The sequence below is a fragment of the Equus przewalskii genome, chromosome 9 (genome assembly GCF_037783145.1).
Source record: "Equus przewalskii isolate Varuska chromosome 9, EquPr2, whole genome shotgun sequence".
In the NCBI taxonomy this organism is placed as follows: Eukaryota; Metazoa; Chordata; class Mammalia; order Perissodactyla; family Equidae; genus Equus; species Equus przewalskii.
In genome coordinates this window covers 59811221-59829063 of record NC_091839.1, presented here as the reverse complement: position 1 = coordinate 59829063, position 17843 = coordinate 59811221, and the positions used below count along the sequence as shown (strand labels likewise).

General features: G+C 37.0%; 1 protein-coding gene across 6 annotated transcripts in view; it reads left to right on the top strand.

The window, feature by feature from the left end:
* The window catches only part of CDK19 (cyclin dependent kinase 19), a 162604-nt gene that overhangs the window by 20042 nt on the left and 124719 nt on the right, over positions 1-17843 (top strand). For 3 of the 6 annotated variants that reach the window (XM_008521293.2, XM_070556827.1, XM_070556828.1), the window contains exon 2: positions 9926-9987. The exons of the other annotated variants lie outside the window; for them this stretch is intronic. The gene's annotated coding sequence lies outside the window, so the exon portion shown is untranslated. The remainder of the gene's footprint in view (positions 1-9925; positions 9988-17843) is intronic. 6 annotated transcript variants of the gene reach the window in all.

Below are 17843 nucleotides of genomic sequence, written 5' to 3'. Positions count from 1 at the left end.
AATCTTTTCACACTTGTGTGTTTCTATAGGATAAATTCCTATTAGGGTAGGAGTGTTTAAAAATAGATACTACCAAATTGCTGTAAGAAGTTGTTCCTTTTGCACTAAAAACTGCATAATAACACTTTTTAGTATCATATCAGTTTTATGATTGTGTCCAAGCTCTTTGTTTCAATGATCTGTTTCTATATTCATCTGTATTCTTGAGACACCAAGATTCATGTATAAAATTGTAGTATTTCTGACTTTTGATTATAAAATATTTAAAACATACAGAAAATTTCAAACATATGTATGATCACCTGTATATCCACTGTCTAAATAAAGAGTTAGCATATTTTTTTTTTCTGTAAAGGGCCAGATATTTTCTGTGTTTCTGTAAAGGGCCAGTAAATATTTTAGGCTTTGGAGGCCGAATCGTCTGTCACAACTACTCAGTTCAGTAGTTGTGGTGAGAAAGCAGCCATAGACAAGTGAATGAATGGGCAAGGCAGTGTTCCAGTAAAAGTTCATTTACAAGAATAGCAGCTGGATTTGGCCCGGGCTGTAGTTTGCCATCCCCAGATCCAGATTAAACAGTTAAAAGGTTCCCGTATTGGCTTTCTCTGTAAATGTGTTTGTATATACGTATGTATTTTTTCTGAACCAATTAAAAGTACAATCATCATGTTACCATACCCTTTACTATTTCAGCATGCATCTCCTAAAAATAAACACATTCTCTTGCATAATCATGGTACCATTATTACAGCTAAGAACATTATAATTTTATTCTTTTTAATGGAACCAAGTTTATTTTATATAACGCAGCACAAAAAATATGAAAATCGTTAGATTTGCTCCTCCACCATGGTAACCTGTTGAACTGTCTTTATCCTCTTCCCTCTTTCCCTATCTTTTTCTTGATTTATTTCTTTAGGTGGAGATCTGTATTGGGTAATGCTGTTTGCTGATTTCATTTGACCCAATTACACAATCAAATGAAAGGAATGTTTTGATCTTTTTCATGTTTGGTTTGTATTTTTAAAAATCTGGGTTTTGTTTCTTTATTTTATATGATTTGAGAGAGTTATGTGTAATTTATAATCAAAAGAAGAGAGCTCATTAAGTTACGTATAGTCTCTGTAATTTCCATCTGTTTGTACTTGTTACGTAGTAGAAGAAAATGAAGTAAGGTAAACCCAATTATGTGCTTTTGAAAAGTGCCCAACTTTTGAATTTTCATGCTAAAAGGAGGAGGAAAAGTAATATGGATATTCCTAGTATTTTCAAATTTGTCCTTATTATGCTTTTACTTGATAGGAAAATGTATAACACTTCAGATAAAGCTATTCCACTCTGTGAAAAGTTGTGCTGTGAATTTATCTAGGGTCGTTGCCCCATTTTTCTCTACTCTCTTCCATCCCCTACCCAAATTTAGCATTCTGCATTGTGCCTCCTCCTGTGTCATCTCTTAGGCTGTGGATGGAAAGTGTCATCTTATTTTATCCTTTTAAAGACGTCAGTTTCCCTGATTAGAAGGAAAGAATTTAGTGTGTTGGTGTGACTGTGGGACTGTAGGCTATGGTTAGGAATAGTGTGCTGCAAGAGGAGATAAACAAGACTTCATTCTTTTCACATTAATGACTTATAAGTATTAGTGGGTGGCAGGTTGATTATTCGGAATAGACTCAAGATTATTGCAACATCTCTATTCTACACAGAGGAAGCAAAATATATAAAATTGTGTTATAAAGAAACACAACTGCAGGTAATTCAGGATGGCTGGAGTAAGTACTTGGGAGGGAGGTTGGACATACATTTGAGAAAGGCAGAGCACGATCATTGTGTGCCTGGCTAAAGAATTTGGCCTTTAACCTGATGGAGAAGTGGAGTAATAGATTCCAAATGGGGTAGATTCTGCGAGTTCCCAAAATGGAAACAGTAAATTTTTTTCTGATTGTAAAAGAAACCACATGCTTGTTGTAAAATGCAAACAAGTAATGCAAAAATGTAGGCATTCACTAGAGAGAACCACTGCCAGCAGTTTGGTGTGTAGCCTCATGGAGGCGAATTTCATCATCAGTTTTGCAGCAGTGTAGATGGTGGAAAGGGCAAGAGGCGAATGAGAGTGGAAGTAGGAGGCCATTAGGGAGGTCCCGGTGAGAAATGATGAGGACCTGTTTCTTAGTAGCAGCTGTGGAGGTAGAAAAGAGGCAAGGCTGTGGGGAAAGTTTGAGGGATATTTAGGAGATAGGATTCAGTGACCAGCTGGATGAGTGGGATGAAGGACCCCAGAAAAGTGGCCAGGATGATAGTTGAGTGGATTTCCCAGAACCTGGGACCAAATTGTGGGGTTATTTGAGGTGGCATAAAAAGGAAAAGTAGCAGTTTTACCAACTGCGTAATTCCAGAGTGGAAAGTGTTTCCTTTGCTCTCATTTTCTTCCTGTTTCCAGGCTTATTTAGAAGTGGAGGGTGTAAGTAAGAATTCAATTCTGTTATGACAGATAAGAGCTATTATTTCATGCCCTTTTCACTTACTAATTATGCTTCTCCCTGGAATCAGTTAAGGATAGCAGGTTCCTTTGAGAAGCTGCTTCTGTTTTGGCGTGTAACTGTAGCATTAGCTTTTATATTTCACAAAGTTCTTAGAATCTCTAAATGTTTATTCTGAGGAATTGGGATCAGAGTAGGGTGAGGGAGGCACTTGGGCAAGTTATTGGCAGAGGTTCTTTGACTCGAATTAAGGGCTGATTGGGTCTCTGGTAGGATCTGCTTTCACCAGGTTCTGCTGTGTTTCTCATCATTGGGAACAGGGCTATAGAATTTACAGGCTGAAACCTCTGGGGTTATCTTCGTAGTAATTTAGTATTGGCATAGACTCACACATTGAAGGGTCCTCAATATCCAGGTAACTAAAAGATGATTGGTTGGGGGGCCGGCCTGGTGGTACAGTGGTTAAGTTCACATGTTCCAATTCGGCGGCCTAGGGTTTGCCGGTTTGGATCCCGGGTGTGGACATGGCACCGAATGGCAAACCATGCTGTGGTAGGCGTCCCACATATAAAGTAGAGGAAGATGGGCATGGATGTTGGCTCAGGGCCAGCCTTCTTCAGCAAAAAGAGGAGGATTGGCAGCACTTAGCTCAGGGCTAATCTTCCTCAAATAAAAAAAAAAGAAAGAAAGATGATTGGTTGGTTAATGGCTGGAGTTTTGGGACTAAGCCATCTGTTCCCAGGTAAGAGACTTAGGTCACTAATGTCAACCTCTCTTGCTTTCAGATAGGATTAAACATGAACTTTCATATGGATAAAGATTTCTGAATTTTAAAATATTCCCATAGAAGGAAATTTCATACTCTTTTGGTTTTTCATCTTTGCACTGAACAATCCTCACTGTTGGGACATTTTTTATGCCATGCCTTGTGCCACATTTCAGGGCACTTCTTGTTTAGCTTTATGTTATATCCTTTCATGAACCTCTTATAAAGAGTTGCTCGAATATACATGCACTGTCACCATAATACATTTCTTTTGGGGTTTGAGAAGATCTGGGCAAGGATTATTGAATCACAACAATCATGCTGTTAAATTAATTTTTTTCCCTAGAGTTACTTTCTTGTTTAGACTCTTATTATTATGATTGTTATTAACCTTTTAATGGATGTAGTTACTCATCTGAGGCATTATTCCAAGTATTATGTGGTGATAAATAGGCTTTTCCTTAGGGTCACTGATTGGGATTATATAACAGATACACTGAATTTAGGAGAGGCATTGTCCCCTGCAATGGTTTCTCCTATTTATACTGGAGAGAATTGAAGAAGATTGTAATGAGAAAGATATATTCTCAAGTTTTGTTGCCGGGCTTTATTTATTTGTTAAAACTTATTTCAGAAAGTTTGAATCTCGGTTCTATCAATTGTGCCCTTTAAAGTAAGTTTTTTTCTCATCATTTAAAAAGTGGCTTCCTTGCATCCAGCCAAAATGTTGTAAATAATGAGGAAGCATATGGAAGCTTAGTTAACTGGTGAGTTATTTACTAGCATCTTTCTCTTGGCTCCTATATTTTATGTTTCTGTCTAAGAATTTAAGAGCTAACAAGTAATGGACAACAGTTGTTAGAGGCAGACATTTCTGAGCTCAGATCCTAGCTGTTTAACTTTCACAAACTCTACTTCTCAGCCTTTAAAATGAGGTTAAAACTATCTCACAGAACTTTTATGAGGCTTAATTGAGATAATGTATGTAAAGAACCTGATACAGTGCTACATGGTGGATACTGAAAGACACTGGTTCCTTCTATCTTCTCTAAAAACAAACTTGAGCTGATAAAAAATGGAAAATTAAAATCTCTTTTTCTGAAAAGTTTCATTTTTCCTTTAAAAATTAAAAACAAATCTAAATGCCATCTCCTCTGAGCTTTCTCATCTCACAGAGATAGGGATAGAGATACTCATAGTATCTTGGGACTTTTTCAAAGAGCTCATTATTCTGTGTTTTAACTGCCTAGTACAATGCTTGGCACATAAATGATCCTCCATAAATATTTCTTGTAGGGATGCAAGCAAAGAGAGAAAATGTTCTTTATTGCCTTCTTCTCTTGAACACCTCAAAAGTTGTACTGAAAAAAAAAAAAGATTTATTTATCCCCTGAGAATACTTGGTTTGTTTTGGAAGAGAAATGATATTTTATAGTTAAGGAAATTAATTATTACCAACTGGCTTAACATCCTGATGTCTTTTGAAATATTCCTTGATACTAGAGTTGTTGTGATTTGAAATGAAGGCAACAGTGTGCTTTTTAAGTGTTTGAGAGTATGAAATTTTTGAAGTGTTTAAGAATGACCGTTTCTCTGAACTTCATTCATTCTGCCAACATTTACTGAATTCTACTGTGTGCTCTGGACCCTGTGCTAAGGGCTATGGAAAGCCGAAGAATTACCGATGGTCTCTATCCTTCGGACTTTCACTTTAGTGACAACAGCAGACAAGAAAACCAAAATTACATTATAATTGAAAAGGTCTATAGCACCTGCATAGAAAAGGTAAATACACAGGAAGATTGTCGATTCATATTTGGTTCATGAGTATGTTGTCTGTGCCTGTGTATATAGTGGGTGCAGCAGGAAAGCTTTTGGGAGGAGTTGAGACTTGAAGGATGGATGGAGAAAGATTCAGGAGAAGGACATTCCACGCAGCTTCTGCAAAAACAAGGTGGTGTGAGAAGCCTACAAGTGGTTCTTTTCTTTTTTTCACTGTAAGAGAAAAGTTTTAATATACCCTTCACAGTAAATGATACAACCATACACTTGTGAATCTTTGGGATTTTGACAATTTGGATGACACAGTTAGTAAAATTGATATAATGGCCTAGACAGAATACCATATCCTGAATGCAGAATACTTTTTCTCACTTTTTTGTTAAACATCCGTCACTATACATAGTTATAGTTTTTTTCCTTGTGATGAGAAATTTTAAGATCTATCTCTTAGTAACTATCAGAGATGCAATACAGTATTATTAACTACAGTCACCATCCTACAAGTAGTTCTTTATGGCTGGACTTCAAGGCTAAGCTAAAGCTGAAGAAATAAGCAGAGGCCCAAGAAATTATGAAAGGGCCTATGTGCCAAGATAAGGATTTTGACAGTTATGATTTGCATTTTAGAACAATCACTGATAGCAGCATAAATGTGGGTCCATTAGTTAGATTTAGATTTGCCTAGAATACAAAACAAGTGGTCTCACCAAAGTAGAGGTATATTTCTCACACTGAAGTCCAGGCTTTATATGATGACTCTAGGATCATCAAGGACCTAACATCCCTCTGTCTGCTTTACTGTCCTTTGGCATAGTTTCTGTTACCTCATGGTCCAGAATGACTGCTGGAGTGCTATCCATCATGTCCAAGTTACAGACACACTCTCAGCTGAGTCAGTCCCTTTAAGTAGCTTTCCTGGAAGTCCCATCCAATGACTTCCACTTCTAGCTCATTGACCAGTCCTAGCAGCAAGGAAGACTAGAAAATATACACTTCTACGTGGGTACATGCTGCCCAGAATAAAACTAGGGTCTGTTACTAAAGAAGAAAAGAGAAATGGGTGTATGGTAGGCAGCCAGTAGTGTCTGCCACAAAGAAGTTTGAGAATGGAGGGAGGGAGACCAATTTAGTACAACACCTATCTCTTACAGAGAGATTTGGTTGATAGTCTTGAAATGCAAGAATGTAACTCTTTGGTAACTCTGATTAGAGAAGCTGTTTGGCTGGGAAATCTGGAGAATTGAAACTGTTATTTTGATACCAAACTGTGTATGTTCTTGAAGCAAAAATTATTCTTTAATTATTTTATTATTTATTTATGTATTTTTTTTTGTTGAGGAAGATTGGTCCTGAACTAAGATCTATTGCTAGCCTTCCTCTTTTTTTGCTTGAGGAAGATTAGTCTGAGCTAACACCTGTGCCAGTCTTCCTCTATTTTGTATGTGGGATGCCTCCACAGGATGGCTGACGAGTGGAGTAGGTTCACGCCCAGGATCCAAACCCAAGAACTTGGGCCGCTAAAGCAGAATGCACAGAACTTTAACTACTTGGCCATGGGGCCATCCCCTGCTTTAATTATTTTACCCTTTGAGTTTAAAAAAAAGTCTTTTCAATTAAACTTTTAGTAAAATAAAATATTTCAGTAATAAAGAGGATTAACATTGGTAAGAATGACATTGATAGGAATTATTATTATTATTTTTTTAACATTTTGTTTTTCCTTTTTCTCCCCACAGCCCCCCGGTACATAGTTGTGTATTTTTAGTTGTGGGTCCTTCTAGTTGTGGCATGTGGGATGCCGCCTCAGCATGGCTTGATGAGCGGTGCCATGTCCGTGCCCAGGATTTGAACCCGTGAAACCCGGGGCTGCCGAAGCAGAGCACTCGAACTTAACCACTCGGCCACAGGGCTGGCCCTGCGGAATTACTTTTTTAAGAAAAGTCTATACTATGATTTTTTTCAACCATGTAACAATATACATTAAAAAGGGATTTGCAGTGGTTTCTGGAAGATGAAATAATAGATTTTAGTTTTCTTCTTTATACATCCCTTGTTAGATTTTGTACACTTAGCACATTTTAATTTTTAAAAAAGATTGTATTAAAATACATTTAAGATAAAAGTTACCATTTTAATCATTTTCAAGTGTACAGTTCAGTGGCACTAAGTACATTTATATTTTTGTGCTACCATCACCTCCATGTGTCCATGGAACTCTTTTCATCTTGCAAAACTGAAACCTTGTATCTATTAAGGAATAACTCCTAATTTCTCCCCTTCCCCTAGCCCCTGGCAACTGCTACCCTACTTTCTATCTCTATGAATTTGACTACTCTAGGTACTGCATATAAATAGGATCATACAGTATTTGACCTTTTGTGACTACTTTACTTCATTTAATAGCCTCAAGTTTAATCCATGTTGTAGTATCTGGCAGAATTTCCTTCTTTTGTAAGGCTGAATAATATTCTACTGTTTGTGCACCACAATTTGTTTATCCGTTCATCCATTGGTGGAGACTTGAGTGACTTACAAGTCCTTTTGGCTATTACGAATAAAGCTGCTATGAACATGAGTGTACAGATATCTTTTTGAGAATCCCCACTTTCAATTCTTTTGGCTATATGCTCTGAAGTATATTGCTGGATAATATGATAATTCTATTTTTAATCTTTTGAGGGACTGCCAGACTGTTCTTTAGTCCTTTTTAGGCCTATGCTTGTTTTTAAAAATTTCTATTTTTTCTTTTAGTTTTATATTGTAAGTCTTTCCCATTTTTTTTACATATTTTGTACAATTATTTGAACTTTAAATTTTCTGAGAAAATGTTGCAAATGCTGAAGAATATACATAGCATGATTGAATACTTAAGATCATTTATAATTGTTTGGTTCCTTACATATAGATAAGTGCCACATCTGGCTATGTGTGTTGGGCAAGTTTCTTTTTTTTTTTTTTAAGATTTCTTTTTCTTTTTTTTTCTTTTTCCTTCTTCTCCCCAAAGCCCCTTAGTACATAGTTGTATATTTTAGTTGTGGGTCCTTCTAGTTGTGGCATATGGGACGCTGCCTCAGCATGGCTTGATGAGTGGTGCTATGTCTGTGCCCCGGGATCCGAACCTGCGAAACCCTGGACCATTGAAGCAGAGTGCATGAACTTAACCACTCGGCCGTGGGGCTGGACCTGGGCAAGTTTCTCAGTTTCTTCATCTGTAAAGTGAGGATAATAATAATACCCATCTCAGAGTTGTGAAGACCAAATTAGTAATATCTGTAGCTCTTGGAACTGTGCCTGGCACATCATACATCCTATTTAAGCCTTTGCTGCCAATATTGTTTTGTTGGGTGGGATCTTATTTCTTTGGCTTTTAGAAATATATGCAATATGCAAATAGTTACTGTCTCAGATCCTTACATGTCACAAGCACGGCCTTAGAGGAGGGTGCAGTCTGTAAGATTGTTTTGGAAATTGAGAAGATACATCTGAGGCAGATAGTGCTGGGCACATTGCTAAATCAGTAATATGATACAGCCATCTCTTGGGCACTGTGACCTTCTGGCTGCCGTTTAGCCCTGACACTCCTCTAGGTTGTTTTGGCCAGCTCAACATTTTTGCTTTGCTTTTTTGGGCTTCCTCCCCACACAGCTCCCCACATTCCTTCGCTTGGCACACTATAGTCCTGTATTTCTTACTTAACAACTTTAAATTAACAAATTGTTAATTTAAGTCAAATGCACTGATTTAAATTTTTGCAAATACAATGTTCTGTGATTTTTTAATACCTTATTTCATTTGATATTCAGTATAAATCTGCAAGATGGTGAAGGAGTCCTCACTGAACAAGTCCAGTTGTACTGAGAGATTAGGTGACCTGCCTGATGTCACAAAGCAATTAAGTAATTTCGCTGGAACTTGAACTCAAGCCACCTGACCGCAGGGCCAATGTTCTGTAATACTATATTTCTTTCTTGACATACCATCATGTTTTAAGATAATCCTTTGTTCCATCTTTCCTAATTATTTGATGATATTTTTAAGGATTTCTAAATGATACATAAAGATAACATGCTCCCTCTTTTAAATTTAATAGTTAGTAAAATTTATCTGATTCCTTTACTCCTATACCAGTTGCATTTTGTAGTCTTTTATCCCCATCATCAGAAGAGAATGAAATGAAATCTGAAATCTAAATATTTTACCTGATTAAATCCTAAATTTCTGACGTGAATATTTTCTGAAAAGCTTTTCATGTTCCGTTCTTATATTTACCTTAAAATATTGCAACAAGGTAGATTTCCCCCGTACTGCCTAGCTCATTTCAACATTAGTGTCAGACTTAAATTAAATCTTGGCATTAGAACATCTTTACATTTGTACTTTTCCTTTTTTCCCTCTGCCTTTGTCCTCTTCCAGGTCTGTTTCTAATTGTTTTTCTCCTCTGTTCTCAACAATCTCTGGTCCTAAGAAAGAACGTACCTTGAGTTGTAGGGACTGCCACACTCCATTTTGTGAAGTATATTTTTCTACTTAATTTCTTTTATATTCCTTATATATGTATATTGGCTCTCTCACATAATTTTAAAAATTAAATTGTTACTTTCAGCATATATGAATTCATACTTGGTTGCTCTTTTAGTATTTCCGATAGTGTAAATCACTTCTATTGGTGAGAATATAAATTAGTTAAGCCTCAACTTTTTTTTTCATATAAGTAGCTGCGTAATATATAATGAACTCTGAATGTATCAATATATTGTTGATTTGCTCATTTCAAATCTAAAATCTGATTTCCTTGGCAGATATGTAGACTTGTGATAGGCATTTGGCATTTTATGTTTTGGGCAGCGCAACTTTAAATCTACATAAACTTCTCTGCCTTTTGCCTCTGCTGTGTTCATAGATTCCAGGAGGCCTTCGTGTATGGACCTCAAGCGTTGGAGGTAGCAGACTTTTCAGCAGAAGGTAAAGCAGAGTGTTGCCTTCTGGTGTCATTGTGTGTGTGTGCTGGGGCGGGTATGTGACAGGTGAGAGCTTTTCACTGATGTCATCATAAACTAATTTATAATGATGCGTTAAATAATTCACTTTCACAAAATTTAAAACCAAGTTAATACATGTGTAATTTTATTCAGTATTAAAATCTATAAAAAAATAGAAATTTTAGTTAGAACTAAAGCCTCTAAATTTCACTCTCTCTGCTAACTAAAGAGCAAGAATGATTAAGGAAAGAGAGCATTAGTGTAAAGTGTAGTATATACTCTTTCTCAGAGCTAGCTTCACTATGATTTCTTCCTGGGAAGTTGTCTAAGTCATTATTCATATGTTCTGTTCTTCCATGCTGCTCTTTTTACTGAAATATTGCTTCACAATAAATGGGGAGGCAGCCTAGCCCATGACTCATGACTGGAGGATAGACATTCTTGGGATAGGTCCCCTGTGCCAAAAATGTTAGCTTCCAATATGCTAATTACCTCTCTCTTCAGAACTTGCTAATATGCTCTTCTCTCAAGTTAGTTCTTGTTTCAGTAGAGAAACAAACACATCCCACATACTTGTAAAATATGTTTTTATAGAGACCTTCTTAATGAGTTACTTTTTAAGAAAATAATGTGATTTTTTTTTGCTGGGTGATGCTTCTTGATGTTTTTTAAAAATAGAGATATTTTGCCATTTATGTGCCGGATACTATAGACATTACTTCTGTCAATTTATGAAACCATTTATGAACTTTCTTCAGATGATACTTGAATAGAAGGGGTTTTTTTCTTTATTTTTTAAAGATCTAGTGCGGCTAACAATGTTGTGCTCTTAGACATAAAGTTAATAACGTGGCTAATTTTAAATAGAGTCCAAATGGAAGTTAGAGGAATGGTTTTCTTATGTCTTCTGGAAATTATATTGTTTTGATATTAAGTAAGTGGCTGCACATTATACCTTATATTTAGGATGTACACCTTATGTGAAGTTAAGGTGGTACATACTTAGTAAATTTCTACTCTGCCCACCACAGGATTACTTGGTTTTACAATCAACCTAGTTTCACTATTTCTTTCACTTTTCCTCCTATTCAGAGAAGCTGCATTTCTTAACTAGAGGAGATAGATAAGTTTCCGGCTATTTGTTGAGGTTGGCTACAATTTTACCTCTTAAGCCCTTTCTCTTCTCTTTTACATTTTTTGGTGGCCATTTGGGGGATATTTTCTATTTACCAATAATAGATTAGAAGTGATTTCTTGAAGGCCTTTTCATGCTTCATGTTCAGGCTGGTTGGCTGTTTTCACCACTGTTGAATTATGCAGTCTTACGTGTCTTTAGCTCATCTGACTGATAACACATTTTGTTACAAATTGAGACTCTCAATAGATTATCCTAAACATTAGTATAAAACATGTAAAGTACTGCTCATATCAAGGCATAGGAAGACACCTCCCCAGGTGCTTACCCCCCAACTTCCTTGAGAGAAATGTGATGAAATGGATGATTATAAAAGTATTTTTTCAAAAATAATTGCCTTTGTTTTTTCGAGCATTTTAGGTTTACAGAGAAATTGAGTGGAAAGTAAGGAGAGTTCCCATATACTCCCTTACCACCTCCCCACCCCACCTCCCTGTGATTAACATCTTGCTTTAGTGTGGTACATTCGCTACAATTGATGAACCAATATTGTTACATTATGGTTAACTAAAATCCGTAGTTTACCTTAAGCTTCACTCTTTGTGTTGTATATTCTGTGGGTTTGACAAACGGACAATGATGTGTATCTACCATTACATTATCACACAGAATACTTTTACCACCCTAAACATCCCCTGTGCTCCATCCATTCATCCCTGCCTCCCTACCTCTGAGCTCCTGGCAACCACTGATCTTCTTCTGTCTCTATAGTTCTGAAATCTTTCCCAAAATGTCATAGTAGTAATCATACAGTATGTAACCTTTTTAGATTAGCTGCTTTCACCTACTAATAAACATTTAAAGGGTTCCTCTATGCCTTTTCATGGCTTGATAGCTCATTTCTTTTTAGCACTAAATAACATTTTGTTGTTAGATGTACCACAGTTTATCCATTTACCGTCTGAAAGATATCTTGGTTGCTTGCAAGTTTTAGCAGTTATGAATAAAGCTGCTATAAACATTCATGTGCAGATTTTTGTGTGGCCATAAGTTATCAATTCGTTTGGGTAAATACCAAAGAGTGCAATTGCTGGATAGTATTAGGTAAGAGTATGTTTAGTTTTGTAAGAAACTGCCAAACTGTCTTCCAAAGTGACTATACCCTTTTGCATTCCCACCAGCAATAAGTGAGCTTTCCTATTGCTCCACATCCTTGTTAGCATTTGGTGTTGTCACTGTTCTGGGCTTTAGCCATTCCAATAGGTGTGTAGTGGTATCTTGATGTTTTAATTTGCAACCCTCTAGTGACGTATGAGGTTGAGCATCTTTTCATATGCTTATTTGTCATTTGCATATTTTCTTTGGTGAGGTGTCTGTTCAAATCTTTTGCCCATTTTTTAATTGGGTCATTTGTTCTGTTATTATTGAGCTTTACCAATATTAAATTGTATATTTTGGGTACCAGTCCTTTAACAAATAGTGTTTTGCAAATATTTTCTCCTAGTCTGTGGCTTGTCTTTTTATTCTATTAAAAATGTCTCATGCAGAGCAGAAGTTTTTAATTTTAGTCAAGTCCAACTTACCAATTTTTCTTTAATCAATTGTGTTTTGATATTGTATCTAAAAGTCATCTCCAAACCTAAGGTCATCTAGATTTTCTGCTATGTTATCTTCTAGAAGTTTTATAGTTTTGCGTTTTACATTTAGATCTGTGTTCCGTTTTTAAGATTTTATTTTTCCTTCTTCTCCCCAAAGCCCCCGGTACATGGTTGTATATTTTTAGTTGTGGGTCCTTCTAGGTGTGGCATGTGGGATGCCACCTCAGTGTGGCTTGATGAGTGGTGCCATGTCCGTGCCCAGGATCAGAGCTGGTGAACCACTGGGCCGCTGAAGTGGAGCATGCGAACTTGGCCACGGGGCCAGCCCCGTGTGTTCCTTTTTGAGTTAATTTTTGTGAAGGGTGTAAGGTCTGTGTCTAGATTAATTTGTTTCACATGGATGTCCATTTGTTCTAGCACCATTTGTTGAAAGACTATTTTTTCTCCAGTGCTGTCCTTTGCTCCTTTGTCAAAGATTAGTTGACTATATTTATGTGGATCTATTTCTGGACTCTCTATTCTGTTGCATTGATCTATTTGCCTGTTCTTTCATATTTCCCTGTTGATTGCTGTAGCTTTATAAAAAGTCTTGAAGTAAGGTAATGTCAGTTTTCTGTCTTTTTCTTCTCCTTCAATATTGTATTAGCTATTCTGTATCTTTTGCTTTTCCATATCAACTTGAGAGTCATTTTGCCAATGTCCACACAATAGCTGGCTGGGATTTTGATTGGGATTGTGTTGAATCTGTAGCTTAAATTGGGAAAAACTGACATCTTGACGATATTGGGTCTTCTTAGCCATATACGTGGAATCTCTCTCCCTTTATTTAGATCTTTTTTGATTTCTTTCCTCAGTTTTGTAGTTTTCCTTGTATAGACCATGTACGTGTTTTGTTAGATTTATACTTAAGTATTTCATTTTTTTTGGTGCTGATGTAAATGTTATTGTGTTTTTAATTTCCAGTTCCAGCTTTTCATTGCTGGTATATAAGAAAGCAATTGGCTTTTGTATGTTAACCTTGTATCCTGCAACCTTACTATAATCGTTTATTTGTTCCAGTTTTTTTGTTGATTCTTTAGGATTTTAAAGACAATCATGTCATCTGTGAACAAATACAGTTTTATTTCTTTCTTAGCAGTCTGTCTACTTTTTCTTTTCTTTTTTTATTATGTTAGCCAGGACCTCCAGTATGATATTGAATAGGATTGGTGAAAGCAGATGTCCTTGCCTTTGTTCCTGATCTTAGTGGGGAAACCATCTAGTTTCTCTTCATGAAGTGTGATAATCTCAGTAGATTATCCTAATCAGTAGTATAAAGGATATAACGTACTACTCATATCAGGTCATAGGAGGACTCCTTCCTCCTGCCCTCAGTCCCTTCCTCTCACCTAAATTTCTATGAGAAAGAGGATTAAATTGATGATTATAAAAATATTTTAAATGATGAGATTTGGGCAGTTTTTCATATACCTTATTTAGCAACTGTGCATATTACTTAGTTCCTCTCCTCTCTTGTGAACTTTCATAGGGCAAAGATTATACCTCAGTATATTATAGCAACCTTTGTAGTGTCCAATATGCATGACATTAGACATAACTATTTGTTGAATGAAAAACTTAATTCTAGACTCTTACTGTAAACTTCTGTCTTATAAGAAAAGGCAGATAACCAATAACATCAGTCCTCTAATTAATTAATCAATCCATCAAATATTTTATTGTAAGTTGCAAGGTATTATGGTAGCTAAAAGACACACATGATAATGATACCTCTTCTCAAGAGACTTATCCATGTAGGAAATGTTAATTTCAAATCTCATGTTCTATTTTTGCTGATATGTATTTGCCGAAAACTCTTATTCCTGTGTCTTTTCCTAAGCATTCTAATTGAAATGTCTATTCACGAAATTCTTTCATATTCTTTTTTTTCTTGTTTGAGGAAGATTAGCCCTGAACTAACTACTGCCAATCCTCTACTTTTTGCTGAGGAAGACTGACCCTGAGCTAATATCCATGCCCATCTTCCTCTACTTTATATGTGGGACGCCTACCACAGCATGGCTTTTGCCAAGCGGTGCCACGTCCTCACCCGGGATCCGAGCTGGCGAACCCCAGTCTGCCGAGAAGCTGAACGTGTGAACTTAACCGCTGCACCACTGGGCTGGCCCCTCTTTCATGTTCTTTAAAGAAAAGTTTACAATTTTGATGCAGGAACTAATATTTATTGAGCCTCTTGGTGCAAATAATCCATAATCAACTTATAAACCAAAATTGGGGTGAGTTTATTATATGAGCCAGTTTTGAGGACTATAGCCCGGGAGAAATAACCTTCACTAAGGAAGGAAGCACTCTGAAGAAGTGGGGTGTACAGAGTGGTTATATACCATCTTGGAACAAGGAACGTACATCACATATGACAGGAATATCCTCTTATTACAGTCACGAGATGCTTTGCTAGCACAGAAGGTCAGTGGTCAGCAGGTCAGTGGTCACGAGATAAGCACAGTAGGTCAGTAATTAACCCTTAGGTTCAGGGAAGAAATGCTTATCTTTAAAGAAATGCTGATATGGAGGGTGGGGGCACGCATCCCTATCTTAAAGGGCCTCATTCTTGGCTTTGGGACACTAAATGTTAAAAGCAGATGTACAATGGATACTCAACAGGCCACATCAGGCCTTTCTAGAAAGACAGGGTCAGGCAGAGTTAGTTTTAAACCAAATGGCTTCCTTGTATACTCCAATATATCTTAGTGCTTTTCATTTATTTATCAAACCTGTAGTGGGTGCTGGATGTTGTGCTAGATACTTTACATATGTGATCTCATTTTTCGTAGAACAACTGTGAAATGTTGGTAGTATTATTCCCAATTTACAGATGCAGAAACTGGTAAGAAGGCTATGAATAACTTATTGGCTGTGTGCCTTGGTGTAATAGGTGTATGATTCCGTACCCTGAGCTCTTTACATCACACACTGCGGAAAAGTTACCATCAAAATGGTATATGAGGAATGTCATGTGTATAGTACAGAGGTGTGCTTAGTGAATACAGGGAAGAGAGCTTTGACTTCAGGCTGGAGTGTTCACAGAATTTCTGGAAAGCTTGACCTTGTTTGATGGATAGGAAGAATAAGGCAAAAGAAAGATCAAGGAGCTCAGTCAGTGTGGAAAAGACTGAGGGTGAAAAACAGCAAGTATTTTGTGATTTGACAGTATAATGTAAAAATATAATAAAAATTTCTACTGTACCAGTAAAATGCAATACAACAAATTTTACCTTTTATTTTAAACAAGAACTCCTCTCTTCCACTTTTCTCTTAAAATAATTTCTCCTAGATTTGCTTATTAAGTGTTGAGTATAAGAGTGGATCACAGGACCCATTGCATAATTCCCACATCATCAGTCATGGAGCTCATCTTTGTCTGGGTTAGAGCAATCAGTGCAGCAAGTACAGAGGAAGCAAAAGCCTGGGGAAAGGGGCCAGCCCCATGGCCAGTTGGTTAGGTTCATGCCCTCTGTTTCGGCGGCCCAGGGTTTTGCTGGCTTGGATCATAGGCGCAGACCTGGCACTGCTCATCAAGCCATGCTGAGGTGGTGTCCCACATAGCACAACTAGAAGGGCCTACAACTAGGATATACAACTATGTATTGGGGGGCTTTGGGGAGAAAAAGGAGGAAAAAAACATGACGAATGGCAACAGATGTTAGCTCAGGTGGCCAATCTTTAAAAAAAATTGAAAAAAAAAAGCTTGGGGAAAAATGGAAGATCAAAGGAATTCTAAGAAAAGGATTTTCCTAAAATCAAGTATATTGTATTTATCCCTTCCCCATATTGCAGTTGGTAAAGTACCTCATAAATAGTCATTCATATGCTAAAAGCTGAGGAGTTGCAAAGGCCTATAAGGAGGCGTCATTGCTTTCAGTGAACTTAGTGTTTGGTTGGGAAGACCAAAGTATAATAATTGGAACCCACTTAGCAGTGTTAATTAAGCACCAAATTATAAAGTATACATTGTTAATACTGTGGGATTCTTTTCCTTAAATGATGTTCTTCAGAGTTCTGTTTCCTCTGCTATTCTCATGATTTCAATTTCTAAATACTTTCATGTCTCCATCTCTAGAGCACCTCTCCCTTCTAAGTTATAGGGTCATCCAATGCCTTTTGGACATCTTGACATTTAGACCACACCACAGTCCTCTCAACTTCAACTTATCTAAAACTTCCCCCGTTTGTTCTTTTTCACTCAGTGAATGGCACCACTATCATCCGCTTGTCCAAACCAGAGACTGAGAACCATTTTTGCTTTTCTTTCTCTTGTTTCTTAACCACATGTTCTATTGATACTGTTTCCTAATGTAGGGGAGGAAGACATTTCCTCTACTTATCCTGGGTTCTTCTGGCTGGACTACGAATTAAGTTGACATGAGACAGAATAACAGGAGAAAATCAAGCAAAGCCTTATAACATGTATACATGGGAGAGACCCAGAAAAACTGAGTAACTCACCAAAATGGCAGAGGTTCTCATCTTAAATACCCTCCCCAGCTAAAGGCAAAGGAGGGTGTTGGCAGTGGGGGGAGTCAGTTATGTGAGATTACCAGAAAAGCACAGTAAACAAGAGCAAGATAATTATGCAGATTTAACTTCTTGCCTTCTGCATTGATAAGAGTTTCTAGAGATAAAGTCATCCCCCCTTCTTCCTGGTACAGAGAGGGAGACATCTTTACAGATGGAGATTTCCCTTAAAAATGTAAATGTCTCTTACAAAGGGTAACTTCTACTTTTGAGTGTCTCTCATGTCTGCAGTTTTTAACAGTAACCAGTCCAAAATAATCCTCATGCCAAAGAGACATATCTTTGGGTGGCCAATTCCAATCCCCTACACTAATTATCTTTCAGATCCATCCATTTCTTTTTATTCCCTCTGCCACCATCCTAATTTAGACTGTAGTCATCTCTTACTTAAATTACTTCAGAGGCCTCTTAACTAGTCTCCCTATGCCTTCTTCACCTCCAAACTGTTCACAAAAACACAGATTGCTTAAAATCCTTTTTTTCTTAGGGTGAAATACAGTTTCTTTCATGTGGCTTACCTCTTCTGCTTGA